The sequence below is a fragment of the Asparagus officinalis genome, chromosome 4 (genome assembly GCF_001876935.1).
Source record: "Asparagus officinalis chromosome 4, Aspof.V1, whole genome shotgun sequence".
Classification (NCBI taxonomy): Eukaryota; Viridiplantae; Streptophyta; class Magnoliopsida; order Asparagales; family Asparagaceae; genus Asparagus; species Asparagus officinalis.
Window position 1 is genome coordinate 11,890,663 of NC_033797.1, and position 20,408 is coordinate 11,911,070.

The following is a 20,408-nucleotide window of genomic DNA, read 5'->3' on the forward strand; positions in this document are numbered from 1 at the left end:
GAAAATTGTAAAAAGTAGGGTACGTGGACACGGATGTATATATAAAAAATAATTCACTTTAGATCAATATTGAATTAAATATTTAGTACATTTTCATATTTTTTTTGTTATGTAAAGTGGAGATTATAAATAAGAAACTAAAGGAAAGTGCATGTTGAAGGTGTGAATTAAGATGTCGGGATGGCAATGATCTCTTGGAGAATTGAAGAAAATAATCTTAAAGAAGACAAGAAAGAGAAGATGAACATATAGAAAAATAGATCAATTTTTATGTTATATTATTATGTAACATTGGCTTGTATAATCAATGACAAATGTAAGTTATGTAACTGATTTTATGATAATACCAAATTCTAATTTTCCTTACTTTCATCTTGAGCATATAAAAATACAAGCCTATCTCGCAAAACGAGAGTTAAAAATTACAAGCATACATTCACAAGTTACAACTATACCCAAAATATTACAAGTATTCCTCAAAATATTACAAGTATATTGTTGAAATAGAAGGTAAATATTACAAGTATACAAAATATTATAACACTAGCCCAAATTTTTATTTACAAATACTACCCATATAAATAGGTAAGAAAGGGTTCTAGGGCTAGGGTTCTAACTTTTTCTCTTTGCTCCAATCCACCGCCTCAGATCCAAGGAGATCGGCTCCTCTCTCTCTCTCTCTCTCTCTCTCTCCTCCTTCAGATCCGAGTCCAAGGAGATCGGCTCCTCTCTCCTCTCTCTCTCTCTCCTCTCTCCTCCTTCAGATCCGAGTCCAAGGAGATCTAGGGCTAGGGTTTTCATTGTTCTCCCTCGAAGCTTGTCGTTCACTCCTTCGAACCTCGTCATCACTCGAATCTCGTCGTCGACTCTTCCCTCGAAGCTCGTCGTCGACTCCTCCCTCGAAGCTCGTCGTCGACTCCTCCCTCGAAGCTCGTTATCCCTTGAAGCTCGTTGTCCTTCGAAGATCGTCATTTGCTCCTCCCTCGACTGCCTTCCCTCCTTCAGGTTCGTAACTTTTTCCCCTCACGCCTTCAATCGCCGTGTCCCTGCCATTTTGGTGCGGGTACGCACCCAAAACGTACCCAACACGGGTACAGGACCAATTTGGCTGTGTCGGGGTATCATATCCCGGAAGTAATTACCAGCAAAATTTTGAGGATTCTCCTCCTCAAACGAACAGACTCCTAATCAAAACAATAAATTCAACCCAAAATCGGAGAGGGAGAGGGCTTGGAGGTTGAGAAGGCCGCGACGGAGCTCGTCGGAGCTGGGTTAGGCTCGCCTGAACCCGAGCCCAGTTCTCTTCTTCCTCTAATGGCCCAACTCTCTCAGCTCTCCTCCAAGCAAAACCCATATCCCCTTTCTTTCTCTAAATCAGGAACTCCTCTCCTCTCCCTCCTCCCCCCTCCTTTGTCTCTCTCAGCCCCTCAACCCCGACCAACTCCTAAATCTCACCCGTATCGATTTCATCTAAAATACAACAAACCCTAACTCAATCAAACCAATTGCATAAAAGCTGCAACTTTGATCAGTTCGCATGCATGCAGGCTCAAGAACACTGCAAATCAAAAAGCTAAAAGAGAGTAGAGATGAGAGATCGAACTTGATGAAGGAGGAGGAGGCGGCCGGAGATCAGCTGGTTCATCTTTGGCTCGTGAGAAGGAGAAGGAGGTGGGAGAAGGAGGAATAGGAAGTAGTGGGAGGAGAACGAGATGGAAAACGGTGACGAGATCTTGGGGTAGAAAGCTAGGGTTTCCACTCTTTTTTACTTGGGTGTCAGCTTTTGGAGTTTTCCTCCGAAATCGGCCTTGGCTCTGTTTGGTTTGAAGGAAAATAGAAGAAAGGAAAAGAAAGTGCAAAAGAAAGTAATTTTTCTTTGTTTGGTTTGTAAGAAAACGAGAAAGAAAATGAATGGGCCTGTTTGGATTCGTAGGGGGTGAAGGGAAGTTAAGGGAAACTGAGTGAATGGAAGGGAAGGGAAGGGAAGGGAATTCCCTTCCCCTTGGTTACACCCCAATTTGGGGGGTAACAATTTTTATACTATTAGGGGGTGAACCAAGGTGAATGGAGGTGAATTAACTTCACCTCCTAAGTGTTCCCAAACAAGGTGAATGGAGGTGAATGGTTCCCCTAACTTCCCTTCACCCTCATTCCCCTCAATCCAAACAAGCCCTTAAAATCACTGTAGAAAAACACCCATATACCCGGTTCTTTTCCCCTTTCCTCACTTGATCGGAGTGAAAATGAGAGAGAAGGAGAGAAAATCCCCTTCGATGCCTCCTTCAAAATTCCCGACTCCATCCTCTCTCTCTCTCTCGATCTCTCGATCTCAAATCTCCTTGAGCTCTCTCTCGTCGTTGTAGGCATCGAAAATTGCCCATAGGTCTCCACGAACAGCTCAGTGTTAAAGAACGACGATGAACGTCACTATCCGATCCACAGGAGTTCAATTGACGTCGATGAACGATTGAAGTGAATCGACGAAACACTGAGCTGATAAATTCAGAAATAAAACAAGGCACGTGCCAATCGGAACGCCGCGAGGTTCACAAAAAAAGAACAATTCCTTCATATCCGTCACTCTACAGATAATCAACCATCGAGCGATGAACTCTCGCCAACTCAACGCACCTTGAATCACAAAATCGCGAGTCAGACGAAGAATCTACGGAGGAAATCAATCAAATACGTACGCCAACGAGCGTCTCAGGCTTAACTGACACCCGGGTGTCTCGGAAAGTCAGAACACCCCAGGGTGTCTAGGCATAAGCCAAGATACACCCCAGGTGTCTAGCTTGCTAGACACCCCAGGGGGTCTAGGCTTTGCCTATACACCCTGGGTGTCCCAATGCCCTAATGGTCCCTCATGCCATACAAGTATGGAACCTTAGCTCACTTTGTCAGGACTGGCATTTGAGAGTTGGCGAAGCCCTGCTACAGTGAAGAGTGATGAGCGGTTCAAAACACAAGGGAGTTCTCATGACTCTGTCCGTTCCTTAGCATTACCCTTCGTCGTAATCCCTAGAAGAGCAAATATCTCGCCTTAGCCGAGATAACCGGCTTCTAAGTTTCCAGATCTCCTCCGCGATCTTGACAAGCTCTGCCCGTTTTTCTGGATCAATCTGATCGGGTAGTCACGCATATCGACGTCCCGTCACATGCTATAATACCCACGTAGCAAGAACGATAAACGATCTTGTGTTTATTTTCAAGAAATTATAATTTTATTTCTTATTTGAATCATTTTAACGTTTGAATTTTTAATGAAATCAATGATGAAGGCAACTTTCGACGAAAACAAACTGGCGACCACAGTGGGAGCCAACGGCCTCGCTGCCGAGGCTGTCGTGACGCAACCGGCCTTCAAGATCCGGGTGAACGAAGAGATCAAATACGAGTTCAATCAACAGAAGTTTGAAAAGTACCTCTCTTCCTCCTTTTCCAGATCCGCCTCTCCAAACAGGCGCAGGAAGACCTCATCTTCCAAAGACGTTCGCGGGACCTTCGGCTCTAAGATCCAAGATCCCATCGCCGCTGCTGCACCCGTGCCCCGTGACATCCCGGCGGCATCCAAAGAGGTCGAGGCTGCAGATCCAGATCTCCCTCCCGCCACAAAGGTGACTGCTGAAGTTGCTCCAGCTCCGTCGAAGAGGGCGCGCCAAAGACGGCGCCAACGCCTTGCGCGACAACTGGCCAAGGCCGCTGAATCGATGGACGGGATCCGCTACAATGAAGATCTGAAGTCCAGACAGCGCCAAGAGCAACAACGGCACATAATCAACTCCTCCTCCAAGGTAGAAACAAGCGAATGGGTTCGTGTCACGAGGACTCGCTCAACCCTCGAAGAGCGAATCAAGAAACGCCGCGCATTGCTTGCGCATGCCCGAGCCCTTCTGCAGAAAGCGGAAGAGATGCAGAAAGAAGAGACGGTCAAGAATCCGTCAAAACACAAGCAGGTGTGGGTGCTAAAGGCAAAGCCGGCGCCTAAGACAAGAGAGGACGGAATTGCCGTCCAACCTTCATCAAATCCAGATCCCGTTCCCCTCGCCCCCGCACCTCCGGCGGAGTCAGGTAAGAACATGGATCCTTCAAGATCCAGGGTTCCGTTGAAAGGTCGCCTCGGTCCCTTACCGAAGAACCGAGGTAAAGCACCTGTCAAGGAGCGATTGGGTCCGTTGAAAGGTCCCCAAATGACGAACCAGACTGGGGGTCGTGTTAATCCCTCCAAGAAAGATAACAAAGGGAAAGCCCCTGTTACCGACCGCCTTGGGTTGCGTGTCGAAGTTCAAGAGCCCGTTAAGTTTTTACGCTCGCAAAAGCGTAGACTTGAACGAGTGACTTCTGAAAACGCTAATAAAGCGTCATATCCCCAGAGGGAAACACATTCATCTGATGATAATTGTGTTATACCTGGGAAGACATGCCAACACTCTATGGGTTGCTCCAGTTATCAAACTGATGAGTTGTACTATAGAGCTGGGGGTGCGAGTAAGTCTCGAAAGAGAGATGCTCGAGACACGGAACCTCACTATCCGTGTGCCAACATCATCAAGGCGGTGTTGTCAGAATGCTGCTGTTCTAAAACCCCGAAGAGAGTCTCGGTGTTCGAGAGGATTTCCAAGCCAAGGCGTTTTCGTGGGAAGAAGTTCGTTCTCCATGAGGACGAATTCCTAGAAGTGTCTGTTAATATGACCGGCAGAGGCAAATCAACGCGACCCTCTAGCTCAGATCAACTTGCCGAAGCGTCCCAGCGCATGACTCGATTGCGGTCAGGGATTAATAGGCAAAAGAATTACCAAAGGATGCAAAAGGGACTTCCTTCAGAAGAAGAGGCGTCAGATGATGGTTCAGACTCCTACTCGGCTATAGCATCCGATGACACGGCGTCTAGTGCAGGGCAACCTTACGAGTCACTCATGATCAGCGCTGAACAAGTAACCAAGATGCTTGAAGATGCCCTGGCTAGGCAGAAGGAAAGTTTCAAGTTCGAGATGGAGATGGCCATGCAGCAAATGAGAGAGATGCATGACCAGCAAATCGCGGCACTGACAATTCACCAGGGAGAATCCAGTCGACGCAATAATCAGAATCAAGATGAGAATGAACGGGAAGGGAATAATATCAACATAAATATCCCTCCTGTCAACAACGACAATGGAAGCGGTCCCGTGGATGATAATGCAAAAGAGGACCACGTTACCTCTCCCCGAAGCCACTCGAAGACAGGTACGAGTGAAGACAAGAAGATGAAGGACTTGGAGAGCAAAATCAACATGTTGATGAATGCTCAAGAAGTGAAGAGGTCCGGCATACCATGTCCATACCCAAGGGAGTGGGAATCAATTCCATATCCGGCAAAGTTCAATTTAATCAACTTTACGCCGTTTGATGGAAAGGGTTCCCCTACCCAACACTTAATATATTTTAAATCTCACTTAGGAATAATCTCCGGCAATGAACCCTTAATAGTACGGTCATTCGTTGGCACTCTTCGCGGAGCGGCCTTCGATTGGTATCGTCGCCTCAAGCCGGGGAGTATCAGCAGTTGGGACGACATGGAGGATATGTTTCTGACGAACTTCTTCGACGACGACACTGAGGTCTCAATCGGGAGACAGTCGAAAACTTTGTGAAGAGGTTCCGAAATAAAGCAATGAATTGTAGGGATCCGGTCAGCGAAGATTTCATCCTCGAGACCTGTCATAACAATCTTTCATTGGACATCCTGGAAGCCATGGGAATGGCACCGCCAAAGACCTGGAAGGATCTGAAGGTGCGAGGAGAACGAGCCGAACGATTCCTTAAAAGAAAGAAGGCGGAAAGGGGTCAAATAACAAATAATGCTCCGCAACCAAATTTTGTCCCTAGGGGTAAAGGAAAAGCACATGCGAATGCTGTGGACGCAAACCAAACATTCGAGGTGCAAGCACAGCCGCAACAGCAGCAACAAAAGGCGCCTCAACAATCAAGGTGGCAACAACAACCCCAGAAGCAAAAAGCCGCGGAGCCGAAGTTCCCGAAGGTCTATTCATTCAAAGAGGATGAAGTTCCCGATATCATTAAATACCTTATCGAGAACAACAAGATCAAGTTGCCTCCGGTCCAGGATCAAGAAGACGCTAAAAGAGTTAATGATCCAAAGTATTGCGCATTTCACAGAGCGGTGCATCATCCTACCAAGGCATGCTACGCCCTTAAAGATAAGATTCAAGCTCTGATCGATGTCGGGGTCATCACTATGAAGCAATCCAAGGAGAAGAAAGTGGGTGCGAATGCAGTATCCATTAGCTTCGGATCTGTTCCCTTGAACTGGTTCCAACATGAGCCAGTAATAAATGCAGCAGTGAAGACGGTGAATGATGATCCACACAAACAGCGCCAGAAAGGACTTGTGCCACACTCAACCCTAAATGCAGCAGTGAAAACCGTGAACGATGATCCTCACAAACAGTGCCAGAAAGGACTTGTGCCACACTCAACCCCGAATGGTGAGATTCTTTGGGTTCATCCAGACTTGATCGGAGATGAACAATGGACTGGAACCTCTTCCAAGAAAAAGTCAAAAGGAAAAGGTAAGTCTTGTTATGGAGCTTCTGCTATTCCAGGAGAAGATGACGAAGAAATTCCCGCCTTCCCGCTTTCTGAAGATGAACAGGAGGCCTTTGCAACCCGAAGTGGGAATGAGTATCACTACAAGTACCCAGATGCTTCCGAGCAATTAGGTACCAAAACCCCTCCTTCCAAGACATTGGCAGAACTGGGAATTACAGCAACTCCCCCAACGCCTGTAGCTACGGAGAAAGTCCAGCAGAAGGAGAAAGGGAAAGAACCTTTACGTCAAGAAGCTCAAAACCCGAGGCAGTCTCGATTCAATCACCCGATTGGGAGAGACAAACCGGGAAATGCAAGCTCTCCGCCCCATTTTGACATCATGGCGCAGTTGGCCAATATCCCGGCTAGGATAACCCTATACGAGCTGTTGCGTCTTTCCAAGGATACAAGGAAAGCATTACAAGAGGCCTTGAGCGACTCTGAAGCTTTCTTAACTCGAATCAAGCCATCTCCTGAAGGACCAGAGCCGTCAGCTCAACACTGCAATCTCGCGGCGCATCATTTTCCATGCATCTCTTTTACCAAAGAAGACATGCAGACGAAGAACTCAAAGCATGATCGGCCCTTGTATTTCACCGGGCACATTGGCTCCAGCATGGTCACCCGGATCCAAGTTGATCCGGGTTCTGCTGTTAGCATCATGCCATTCCGACTGATGCATCATCTCGGAATCCCGACTAGCAAACTAGCCTCCACCGGCACTACGATTTATGGATTCAACACCAGCGGGTCTAGACCCTTGGGGAAAATTCGAATCAAATGCCAGATTGGGGATTTAAAATCAGAAGTTACTTGCTATGTGATTGACGCAGAAACGTCCTATAACTTACTGTTGGGTCGACCTTGGATCCACGGTAACCTTATAGTCCCGTCAACTCTGCATCAATGCCTCAAGTACGTGGACTCAAATAATGAAGTCAAGACGGTGGTCGCGGATAAGCAACCGTTTAAGGGATTGGAGAACTATTTCACCGATTCCCTTCTATACGGTGCCGAATCCGATACTGAACCATCGGCCCAAGGAACGAACAGCGGGGATGAAGCTGACACCGAAGCTGGGTTTGATTATGATGGTGGTTTTGTACTTAATGACATTGTACCCATTATAATCAATCTTGACAATGATGAATCATCGGAAAGTAGTTGTAATTGGCAACTTGCCGAAGAACTATCAATAAATGATGATTTAGAGTACTCGATGTGTCTTGATAATGTCACTAAAGAGCTATATGATAACCCTGACTTGTATATGCCACTTCAATCATTTTGTATGACGAAAAAACAGGTACAAGATCCATGCGGAGCGACGCTTGTCATCCCTGCGGGAGCATGGAGTGGAAAAGAAGTCGTCTACGGCAAAGAAAAAGAAGCTCCGATACCCGATCACTTCTTAGAAGAAGAAGACGATGAAGATAAACCTGCCCCTCATCTATTTAGATATGACGCAAAAGCGCGCGATCTAATGGAGAAGTATGGATATGACTTCACACTCGGAGAGGGTCTTTGCTTTGGTCGAGGTCCGCGAGTTCCACCTCGGATGGCCTATGTACCAAAGGGAAAACCCGATGATTATTATCGCTACAAAAGAGGTTTGGGTTATGTCTCCTCATCCGACGATGAGTGCTGCTGGCAAATCATCGATCAAATTGCTAACAAAGCTAGAAACGGATACTCATCTGATTCTTCAGCTTGGGATTCCGATACTAGTATCGGTGAGATGTTCAAAAAGTTGATGTCGAACATGGTTACAGTCGATCCTACCACAATAGAGGAAGACGACCAGATGCCGACAAGGGAAGATCCTTGGGTTCATCACCTAAACATGCAGTATGGTGATAGGTTCGAACAAAGAGAACCTCCTACCGAAGACCAAGTAGTCCAAGTGAATATGGGAAGTGAGGAAAATCCGAAGCCGATATTCATTAGCGACAGTCTCCTACCCGAAGAGAAAGAAGAGTTGATCTCTCTTATCAGGGAGTACATCGATGTGTTCGCCTGGAATTATGAAGACATGCCAGGGCTCGATCCAAACGTAGCAGTGCATCGTCTCAATATTAAGTCGGATGTCAAACCTATCAAACAACAACAAAGACGGTTTCGTCCGCAAATGATGGAGGCGATCGAAGCTGAGGTTAAAAAGCTTGTCGACTCGGGCTTCATTAGGGACAGCATCCAGAGTGGCTTACCAATATTGTCCCAGTTCTTAAGAAGAACGGGAAGGTCAGGATTTGCATCGACTTTCGAGACCTCAACGCTGCTTGCCCAAAAGATGATTTTCCCCTTCCCATCACGGATGTTATCATCGACAATACGTGCGGATTCGAGAGAATGTCTTTTATGGATGGTTTCTCTGGTTATAACCAAATAAAGATGCATCCAAATGATGAAAAGCATACCGCATTTAGAACGCCTCTCGGCGTCTTCTGCTACACAGTTATGCCCTTCGGCTTAAAGAATACAGGTGCTACATATCAGCGGGCCATGTCAAAGATCTTTCAGGAGCATCTCCGAAAGACTGTCGAATGCTACGTAGATGATTTGGTCGTGAAAAGTCGTGATAAAAAAGATCACATTAAGGACTTGAAGACCATGTTTGACTTGATGCGAGCCCATCAATTGAAGATGAATCCTACCAAGTCCTTCCTCGGAATGTCTAGTGGTAAATTCCTGGGATTCGTCGTCACCACCAAAGGTATTCATATCGATCCTGATAAAGTAAAGGCGATTAATGAATTGCAACCGCCAAGAAACCTCAAGGAGCTCAGAGGATTGCAAGGGCGATTAGCTTATATTCGTCGGTTCATCTCGAACCTCTCAGGAAAATGCCAACCATTCTCCAAGCTCGCAAAGAAGGGCGTGTCTTTTGTATGGGATGACGCTTGTCAAAAGGCATTCGAGAGTATTAAAGAATATCTCTCAAAACCTCCCGTACTCGTCGCACCGAAATCAGGCAAACCGTTCTTGATTTATGTCAAGGCGACGAGCCACTCATTAAGTGCATTACTTGCACAAGATGATGATAACGGTCATGAGCAGGCGGTGTATTATTTAAGCCGAACCACGGTAGGCGCTAAATCTCGATATCCCATGATCGAGAGAGAATGCCTCGTTTTAGTGTTCGCTATTCAGAAGATGCGGCATTATCTGGTCGGACAGACCATTTATGTTATCTCTAAGGTTAACCCAGTCTGGATATTCATGACTCAACCAGCTTCCATGAATTGGCGGTTAGCGAAATGGGCCTTACTCTTGTCCCAATATGACTTACATTTCAAACAACAGAAGTCGGTAAAAGGACAAGCCATCTGTGATCTCCTGGCAGCTAATCCAACTACGGACACCGCCGAGATATATGACGATCTACCCGATGAAACCCACGAAGTCAACGCAACTTCGCACCAACAAGTATGGCGTTTGTACTTCGATGGCGCTTCCCGAGCAGCTATTGTCACAGGTACTCCTGGATGTTCTAAGGTCTCCTCCGGAGTTGGAGTAGTTTTAGTTTCCCCAGGAAAACATGTGATGCCTCGCGCCTACTCGTTAACCAAGCCATGCTCGAATAATGTAGCAGAGTATAACGCATTGATTATAGGACTCAATTTCGCTAAGGAGCTGGGGGTTGAGTACCTCGAAGCCTTCGGCGATTCTCAACTGATAGTTAAACAAGTTCAGGGAGAGTACGAGGTCCGAAGCCAATATTTAATACCATACCATAAGATGGCAGTGGAGATGACAGAATCATTCGAAGGATTCTTCATCGAACATATTCCACGGATACAGAACACTTACGCAGACGCGTTAGCAGCATTAGCCGTATCACTAGCGCAACCTCCTGAAACAGAACAGTTTGTTACGGTAAGAACTCACCAACTCTTAGTGCCGCTTTACGGTGAAGATGCCAAGGAAGAAGAGGTTCAAGAGGTGCACGCTACTCAAGTCGAGTTCGAACCACGAGATTGGCGTTTCCCCATCATCGACTACGTCTTGCATGGAATCTTGCCAGAAGATGTGAAGGAAAGAGAGTCAATCAGACGAAGAGCACCAAGATTCTACTATAATACGGAGAATCGAACGCTATACCGCAGGGGGTACGATGGGTTGCTAGCACGTTGCTTATCAACCAAAGAAGCTGAAGAGGTCCTTAGGGAGGCGCATGAAGGGGAGTGTGGCGCGCACCAATCTGGTCCCAAGCTTTATGACCGCATCAGAAGAATGGGATATTTTTGGCCTTTCATGATGAGTGATGCAATCACATACGCCCGAAAGTGTCACGCATGTCAAGTACACGCGAATTATATGCACCAACCTCCGGAACATCTGTATCCTTCGGTAACGTCATGGCCATTTGAGACTTGGGGAATGGACATTGTTGGTCCTATAAATCCCCCGTCAGTCAAAGGTGACCGGTTCATACTGGCAATTACCGATTACTTCTCCAAATGGGCTGAAGCGGTTCCACTCAGAGAAGTTAAAACGAGTAACGTCATTGCATTCATCAAGCACCATATCATCTACAGGTATGGTGTTCCAAGACGAATCATACATGACAACGGTCCTCAATTTGTCAGCAACGCCTTCATAAGGTTCTGCGAAAAGTTTAAAATTCAGGATATCTCGTCAACGGCTTATAATCCCACAGCAAATGGATTAGCTGAAGCCTTCAACAAGACTATCATAAAGCTCTTGTCAAAGATCGTGAAGAATAACAAGCGGGATTGGGATGACAAGCTCGGCGCGGCTCTATGGGCCTATCGTACTACGGTGCGTACACCGACCGGCGCAACCCTATATTCATTGGTATATGGATGTGAAGCCGTCCTCCCGTTGGAAATTCAAATTCCATCTCTTCGAATCACTCTTGCAACCCAGATGACGACCGAAGAACAACATCAGAAACGCCTCGAAGAACTTGAGATGCTCGATGAAAAGCGCCTGGAAGCTCAACAACATATTGAGTTTTACCAAGCCAGAATTTCTCGAGCCTTCGACAAAAAGGTCCGACAAAGGAGTTTTAAAGAAGGAGATTTGGTCTTAACTGAAAGACGACCGATGATCCTTAACTCCAAGAAGAAGGGCAAGTTTGAACCCAAATGGGAAGGGCCATTCGTAGTAGAAACAGTTTACTCGAACGGCGCATATCGCTTAGTCACCAAGGATGGTGATCGGCTTATGATGCCAATAAATAGCAAATTCCTGAAAAGATACTACCCTTAGTATCTTCAGGAAAATTAATGTATCGGGAAATTCCCGGAAGAATATCACCTGCGGTATTCTTAGGGATAACCCAGCAAATGTAGAAGAAATGAATAAGAAATTCACATTCGAACTCCGAATGTCGAAATGCTTCTTATTGTCAAAATTCTAACTCTCATGAGTTATTTTGTTGAGACGAGATCTAATCTTTTGATAGATTAATCTTCCCTCACCAAACCATCCACTGATCAAATCAATTGACAGTGGGTCCACCAAAATTCCTCTCCGCCAGTCATTGGTAATTCTCAGATTCAACATGTTAAGTCCTAATCACTTAACATCGAAGTCTTCCTTTGAGTGATAATACGAGTTGACATTCCCATTGCTACTTGTATTCCATTTTTTTTTTTGCTTCCAGGTCAAACCTATAAAAGTTAGGACCGAAGCCAAATTCCCCTCCCGATTCCTCCCATGAACGAGAGGTTCACTTTCCGTTCGGACAATCAAACCTATAAAAGTTAGGATTGTTCCCAATCTCACTTAGTCGAGCTTGCAAATAGCCAGGGCTAAAACCGAGTCATTCCTTTTCGATAAATGAAAATTCACCTTTGTTCCTTTTTCCACCAAACCTATAAAGGTTAGGGTCGAAATTGGATTTTCTCCTCAATGAATGAGGGATTCTGTTAATTCAAATGACCAATCCTATAAAAGTTAGGGTCATTTGAACCTTTCGATTCTCGGGGTGGAGATCCCACTCCTAGTTTCATCTTTTCGGATTCTGGGGGTGGAGATCCCACCTCGAGTTTCCTTTCCAGCTGTAGGTAGAATATAAAATTCTCCCTCTTCAGCACTGGGAGATAGAATATAAAATTCTTCCTCTCTCATTTTCCAGCCTGTCTGTGTTCTTAGAAAAGACATAATTCTCAATCCCTAATCCGGGCGCTTTTGTACCCGGGGAATGTTATCTCAACCCCTAAATAGAGATAAGTCTACGCCTAACAAGCGTTGCCGGTTTAGTCTTTCACCGATTGAAAAAGACACCAGGGTTTAAGCCGGGGAATTTTATCCTGAAGCCTAAGAAGGGATGAGTCCACGCCTAACACGCGTTGCCGGTTTAGTCTTTCACCGATTGAAAAAGACACCAGGGTCTAAGCCTGGGGAATTTTATCCCGAAGCCTAAGAAGGGATGAGTCCACGCCTAACACACGTTGCCGGTTTAGTCTTTCACCGATTGAAAAAGACACCAGGGTATAAGCCTGGGGAATTTTATCCCAAAGCCTAAGAAGGGATAAGTCATCGTCTAATACGCGGCGCGGGGTACCTTTTCCCTATTAAAAAAAATGTGTGCAAGTCTACGTATTCAAAGTCATAGCACTAAGTCTAAGAAAAGCAATTTTCTTAGCACAACGTTACATGTGAGACGGGCTTTAATAATTCACATGCTAGTCCGATTCAAACGGTAATCGGTAAAGGCATATCAAACCCGTTGATGGCTGGGGGTTTGCCAAAAATCCCGTAAATCTTGTCATTCAGAATAAACACAGAAAGATCACGAAAGAAGCAAATGCGGAGTCTCTGTTAATAGATTGAGTCAAAAGCATACAATAAAAGGCATACAATAAAAAGCTCGTTAGCCCGAAGGCAGTTGGCGGCTGAGAACATGAGACTTTAAACTAGAAAGTCTATCTACATAACTCTGCTCAAGTTCTACCTGCAGATCAGCTCGAGCAGACTCTTCAGAACTGCTCAAAATCTTCACGGCTTCACTCTTCAGCTTCATCAATCTCTCCTGTGTGGATCCTAGCTTCTCGAGTGCCTGTTCACGAGAACACTCTAATCCAGCCAGGTCATCTGCAATAATAGTAACAGACTCCTCGGCGCGCTTCAAGGCCTCTTTCAACCTAGTCACTTCCTCGCGGCTCGAGTCCAAAGAGCGGAGTAGCTCAGCTCTATCTGTATCCTTCCTCGCTACGGTAATGGAGCTCTCATGTGACTGAAGCTCGCATCCGATGGAAGATCTCAGGTCGCGCCACTGTGTCAGCCTATGCTCCAGCTGAGAGGACACGAAGGAAGAAGCCCCGTTGGTCTCCAATTCCTTCAACTCTCGGATCTCTGACTCCAGAACAGTGAAATCGGCAGTGAAGGAATCGGCCAACTCCGGATATCCTTCTTCCCTCATCATCATCATATGGCGAGAAAAGGAACGCCTGAACTGATCGAAATAGTATCCTCGGTGAAGAAGTTTCTCAATCATGCCGTTATAAAAGGCAGTAAAGAAGTCGAGGTCCGTACGAAAAATATCTCTGTCAGGATCGGTATCGACCAAAAGGGTGCGGACACGCTCATATAGAGAAGATCGAGATCCTACAAGCAAGCAAATTCCGAGCATACCAACGCCAACAGAGGTCCCCTCGGGCTGAGGTCCGACAGACTCCGAGATAACGGCAGGAGTGGTCATGGAGGGTATATTAACCCCTGTAGGCAGATCGGTCATACCACTCGGCGAGGGCGGGAAGACGCCACTTCCATGCAAACTATCAGTCCCGGAAACTGTAGTGGTATCCGGCACAACGGCCGGTCCTATAGTTACACTTCTGTATTAGTCAAATGGAAATTTGGACAAATAAGGAAAATCGGGACGAAAAGATCGTATGCATACCGGCAACCCCTTCGTCCTCAGATACAGTGGGAATGCCAAGAGTCATAAAGGTATCGGTCCAAGTGGCTGGTCCTATGATTACACTCATTTATTAGTCAAAAATCATCAAATAAATGAAAAGCAGTGCGACATCCAAGATCGTCTGCATACTTGCGAGTCCGTCACTCCGAGGTAAACTAGACGTGCTGGGAATCGCTACTGAATCGGGCCCGATGATTGGTACTGTAAAATTAATCCTTCATTAGTTAGATAAAAGATAAAAAAAATGAAGGGAATCAGGTATATACCTGTGAGTGAATCACTCCCAAAGGGTGGTCTCACGATTCCTCTGGCAGTCTGTTCAGCCAGCATGTCGGCTAATAATCCAGCGTCGGGTTTCGAGAAACTTGGTACAGGAGCACACCCCTGTTCCTCGAAACCTACATCATGAAAGGCTCCGTCCTCAGCTGGCTTTTCCATCGCGACATCTACAGGACAACCTAAATGTTAGAAGATGAGGAAGAAAGGAAAGCTCAGAAATACCTGCACCAAAAACAGAAGATTCTTTTTCCCCATGCTTGAGGAGGGTATCATTGGATGTAGATATACCTGAATATGGGACGGTGGGCTCAACACTATTCATCTGCTCAAGATCAATGTTCAGATCGATACCCAGAGAACCATCATGAAGGGCGTCGCACATCTGCTGCATGAAGCTATCCATGTTATCAGATCCAAGAGATACCGGATCCGGTGGAAGCTCGCCCTCTTCAAAAAAACCTGGGACATAAAACATGGTCACGAATCCCAAAAGGTAAATCACCTTAAAGCAATAAAAATAAATATTACCTTCCTCTCCATCGGCGATGTTTCCTAAGTCCACTCCATAAGGACGCTGACCAACGTTTGGTTTATGAGCAATCTTCTTCTTTTTTGGGGCGCCAGCCCTCATAAGACCAACGGGTCGTTCGTGCGTGGACTGGCCACGTGTCTTAACCTGGGTAGGAGCTTGGCCACCAGGCTTGGATCTCGCACGACGGGAAGCGAGCGACTCATGGTCGTCGGCTGTCCTACCTGGAATGATAAGGATTATTTCATTGATATCAATTGAAGTTGAGAAAGAGGATCAAAGAGTATGACAAACCTGCATCAAGTTCTTCTTGGTCGGTATCTACATCCACATACTCCTCCTCAGAAGTCGCGTCATCATCGTCAGTGGGAAGGAGCTCTTCATCGTCTTTGCTTGAGAGAGGAGGATTGGCAGACTTCTTCTTCTGTTGCTGAGCAAGCTCAGCCCTACGAGCAGCCATCATAGCAACCTGGACCGAGTGCTCGGACTGTAACTCTGAAAGACTCCTCACACCTATGAATTCATTGGCGGAGAGGAACCATTTGTAACTGAGGAAAGTAATCATCGGCTTGCGCCTATATGAAGGAAGACCAAAGTGGGCTCCGGTGCAGCCCACCATAGTCCATAGCCATGACCGTACGCCATCAATAAGCCCTCCCTCAACCTGCAGACCACGGTTCGGATTCCCAACATATAGTTGGTCATAACCGAACTGACGAGCAAAACGGCAGGGGAGGTAAGGCTCTATGTGACATCGATTCTTCACCCGGAGAACAAGATACCCAACACGGATGTTCACTAACCAGCGGAAACAACCAACGTCGAGAACAATCCGATCACTTCTAGGTTTCTCCTCGTCAATCAGCACGTCACCATAGCGACCCGAAAAGTGGGGGAAACACTTGAAGAACTCCCAGCTCTTGCGAGCTTGAAGCTCTCGTTGTGCATCGCTGAATTTCTTCCCGAGCCATCTGCTCCTCTCCAACAACTGCACGAAAGGAACGGGGACATCAACAACGCTGGGCGCCGACATCAAGTCAGGACGGTGAAGAACGAGCCACGCCATCAGATACGTATAAGGAAGCCCGACCTTAGGACAGGCAAGCTCGGTCGACGGTTCAGAACCCACCTGTGTAAAACCACTGACCACACTCCTAAGCCCGCAATGAATGCAAGAAACCATCGCTGGGAGCAGGGAAAGCTCCCTCCCGTAAGCTAGCTGAACTGCGGGGAAGAGTACCTCGAAAGGTAAGGCGTCTGAAGGCTGGTACGGAACAACACATTTCTTCAACCAGAGGGCAAGGTAGCCTGCTAGCAGAGTCCGGGACCCAATAGACTTCTGTGCACGACGGAGGAACGAACGAAACTTGGTTCCTGCAGGAAAAGCTCCCTCAGCACTGGCAATGGTATAAGAGCGAGCCTCGGCCTTCTCCACCAGCTCATTAATAGCTGTAGGGGTCAAGACATCCAACTCACGAATGGGCTCGCTGGAATCACCTTCCAAATTCTAGAACAAATAGCTAGCAAACTGCTTCAAGCTGATCTGCCTCTTCTTCTTCGTTAGAGGAGAAGTCTGGAGCAAGGAGGTATAATAGTGACAAGTGAGGTCCCAAAGAGTGTCATACATGTCGGGAGCATCTTTCTTCAACCACTCCAACTGCTGGTTCGAAGGAAAATACTCCTGATATGAACAATCCCCCATCGGAAGACCAGAAACCTGATGCATCTCATGCAAGGCCAACCCTAACTCACCACCGCTGGTCAGGAATGTGTTACTGTCAGGCATGTATGTCTCTAACAACGCCAAGAAATGGCGACAGCTGACCGGGAGTCCGTACATGGTGGCTCGTATAGGTGCATACAATCCACTGCTCTTCAAATCCCTCTCCCAGCGCGCCAAGACGAAACTGGTCATGCGTGTCCACCATCCCTTGGCTAATGAGGAAGCCCAACCATAGCATCTATAATCTGGTGGAGGTAACCTTCTCCCCAGAAGAGCCAGACGATTACCCACGGTAGGAGCAGCTGCTGACACCTCGCCTGGGGGTGCAGTGTCAAGGCCCATGATCCCTGGTCGAAGACCACGAATATGATGATACCCGCTAGAACCAGGAGTCTTGTGATGAGAGGCATATCCACACTGGACTCGCTCAGCATCATCAGTAAGGTGCCAAGACATTTGTCGCTCCACGGCCTGTCCCTTCAAGTGACTGAAAGAATATTGACGCGGAATGGAGGGAATGTACAAGAGAGCTCCTTCGTCGAGAGTCAGCCAGTGTTCCTCGGTAAGGGTCAACGTAGCAGGATCCTCGATGTGATCTCCGAACAGGAAACTCGGCTTCTTTAAAGCCTGAGTAGAGGAAGAATCCGCAGTAAAGGAGGCATCCGTAATAAGCTGGCGTAAGCAATGACGCCCTCCTTCCCGTATCAAGCGACAGGATTCGTCGGAGCGATCTCTGTCAAACTGAGGGAGTGGACTAACGGCCTGCCTAATAGAAGTTGAAGAGAAGACCTCCCGGCTACAACCAGTATTGGCATGAGGAGGAAGGCTGCCCGCGGGGAACTCTACTGCAATAAAACACAAGGATAGAGTCAGAAAATCCGTCTCATAAGAAATGAGAAGAAATCATTCACGGAATGATTGGAGAGACAATTTCGAGTGTCCTACACCGAGAGAACGGTATGCATCATCACGTAGATAGCGTGATGACACACACCGATCTATGAGGTATAAGACGACACGAGATCGCCCCAATATATCCGAAGACTTGAATTGGCTAAGCAAAACAAGTCCGAAACCTTAACCCCCGCGAAGGAGGGTGTCGGTTCTTTCTTTATGACCCGCGAAGAGGTCAATCAGGGATACAGAAAATGTAAATTCTCACCCCCAAAGAAAGAGGCCGCTGGAAAAGATGCCATAGGAACCTCTTCCTCGCTGTGCTGCGAATGGGAACGACTCCTACGTGGTCGAGGTCGACGTGGAGACATCGAAAATCTGCAATGAAAAGCAGCAAGTCAGGTACAATATGAATACACGAAATTTAAAAGGGAAATTAAGAACTTTAATTAAAATCCTATGTATAAATAGGATTTTATAGTTGAAGTCTAGTTAAACCTACAAATTTCGTGCATGCGAAACAATGATTGTCTTTTTTTTACGGTGAATTTTGGTGAAATACCCAAAATACCCTTCGTGTTCAAGGCTAAATTCGGGTCAAGGACACGCTCGAGTTGGGTCATGGTCATCATATCTGATCATATAGCACCCCCGATACCCCACAATTTTGGTTAATTTTACAAATAAGCCCTTTTGTAGAATTTAGCCAATTTTGCATATAGACCCCTTCACAAATTTCAATTTAACATCCACATGCCTTTATCAAAACTTTGGTTATTGGGTTGTGGTCTAAACTTTTGGAATTTCAGCCCTAAATTTCAGCCCTTTTGCAAATAAACCCCTCTACACTTTGTGGGTTGCTTTTTGTAAATAAACCCCTCAAACAACATTGGTCTTCTTGCATAAAGCACCCCTCAAATTTTCAACCAAATGGACATGCGATCCAAACCCTAATTTCAGTCCTTTATTACATGAACACCACCTCGATTCTCCGGCCAATTTTGCAAATAAGCCCCCAAAAAGATTTCGGCCCATATTTGCACATAAAACCCTCAATAATTTGTGGTCTTTTTGCATGAAACACCCCTCAAAGTTGTGGCCAAGTGGGTCTAAAGTCCAAGCCCCAAAATTTCAGTCCCATTTTGCATAAAGACCCCTACAAATTTCAGTCCACTTTTGCATAAAAGCCCTCCAAAATTCGGCCATGTTGCATGTTTTGCATAAAACCCCCAAATTTTGATTCATACTCACAACCCATCATCATTAGAATGAAAAGTTATGATCTTGGCATGTAGGTTCATGTTGTATCCCCATTACAAGCATAGAGTTACAATCTTCTTAAAAAGAAAGATGTTGTGAAGGGAACTTACCAAGATCAAGAAGCTTGTTCCTTAGTTTGAGGATGAAATAGCTCTGGAGGAGTGATTAATTCGGCAAGGTTGGGAACAAAAATCCGAAACACTTTGTGTGGGTTTGGAGTTCTTGAAAGAGATTTGAACAATGGTGGAGCGGTTGAAGGGAAGAAGAAGGAGTTTAACAAGAAGGAAAAGAATCCTCTTTGAAAGAATTTTGAAAAAGAATGGGACAAAAAAGGTAATAAAATAAATAACAAGCAGAAAGCAAAGAGGGGGAACAAAATGGGAAGAAACCAAATGAGGGGGGGACCTCGGTTTTGGCCAAAACACCCCAAGGGGTGTCTCGGCAAAACCGAGACACCCCAAGGGTGTCTCGGTTTTGTTGAGACACCCCTTGGGTGTCTTAACCCAATTTTGACCCCCCCGAACCTTTTTCAAAGTCCGAATTTGCCTATTTTTCGTCGGTTGTTGGACATTTCGACGAAATCCACACTAATCAATGACGAACGATCCAAAACCCTAGGGTCAACGCCGGTCAACGTGTAACCCTAGGTCAACGCCAGTCAACGCGTTGCAACAAAAGTCAACGTTCGAGGATTCGAAATCCACATGAGTCAACGTTCGACGATTCGAAACCCTAGGGTCGACGCCGATCAACGCGTAACCTTAGGTCAACGCCAGTCAACGCGTTGTGACCAAAGTCAATGTTTGACGATTCGAAACCCTAAGGTCAACGTCGGTCAACGCGTAACCCTAGGTCAACGCCAGTCAACACCCCTAGGTCAATGCCAGTCAACGCGTTGCAACAAAAGTCAACGTTCGAGGATTCGAAATCCACACGAGTCAACGTTCGACGATTCGAAACCCTAGGGTCGACGCCGATCAACGCGTAACCTTAGGTCAACGCCAGTCAACGCGTTGTGACCAAAGTCAATGTTTGACGATTCGAAACCCTAAGGTCAACGTCGGTCAACGCGTAACCCTAGGTCAACGCCAGTCAACACGTTGCAACAAAAGTCAACGTTCGAGGATCCGAAATCCACACGAGTCAACATTCGACGATTCGAAACCCTAGGGTCGACGTCGGTCAACGCGTAACCCTAGGTCAACGCCAGTCAACGCGTTCCGACCAAAGTTAACGTT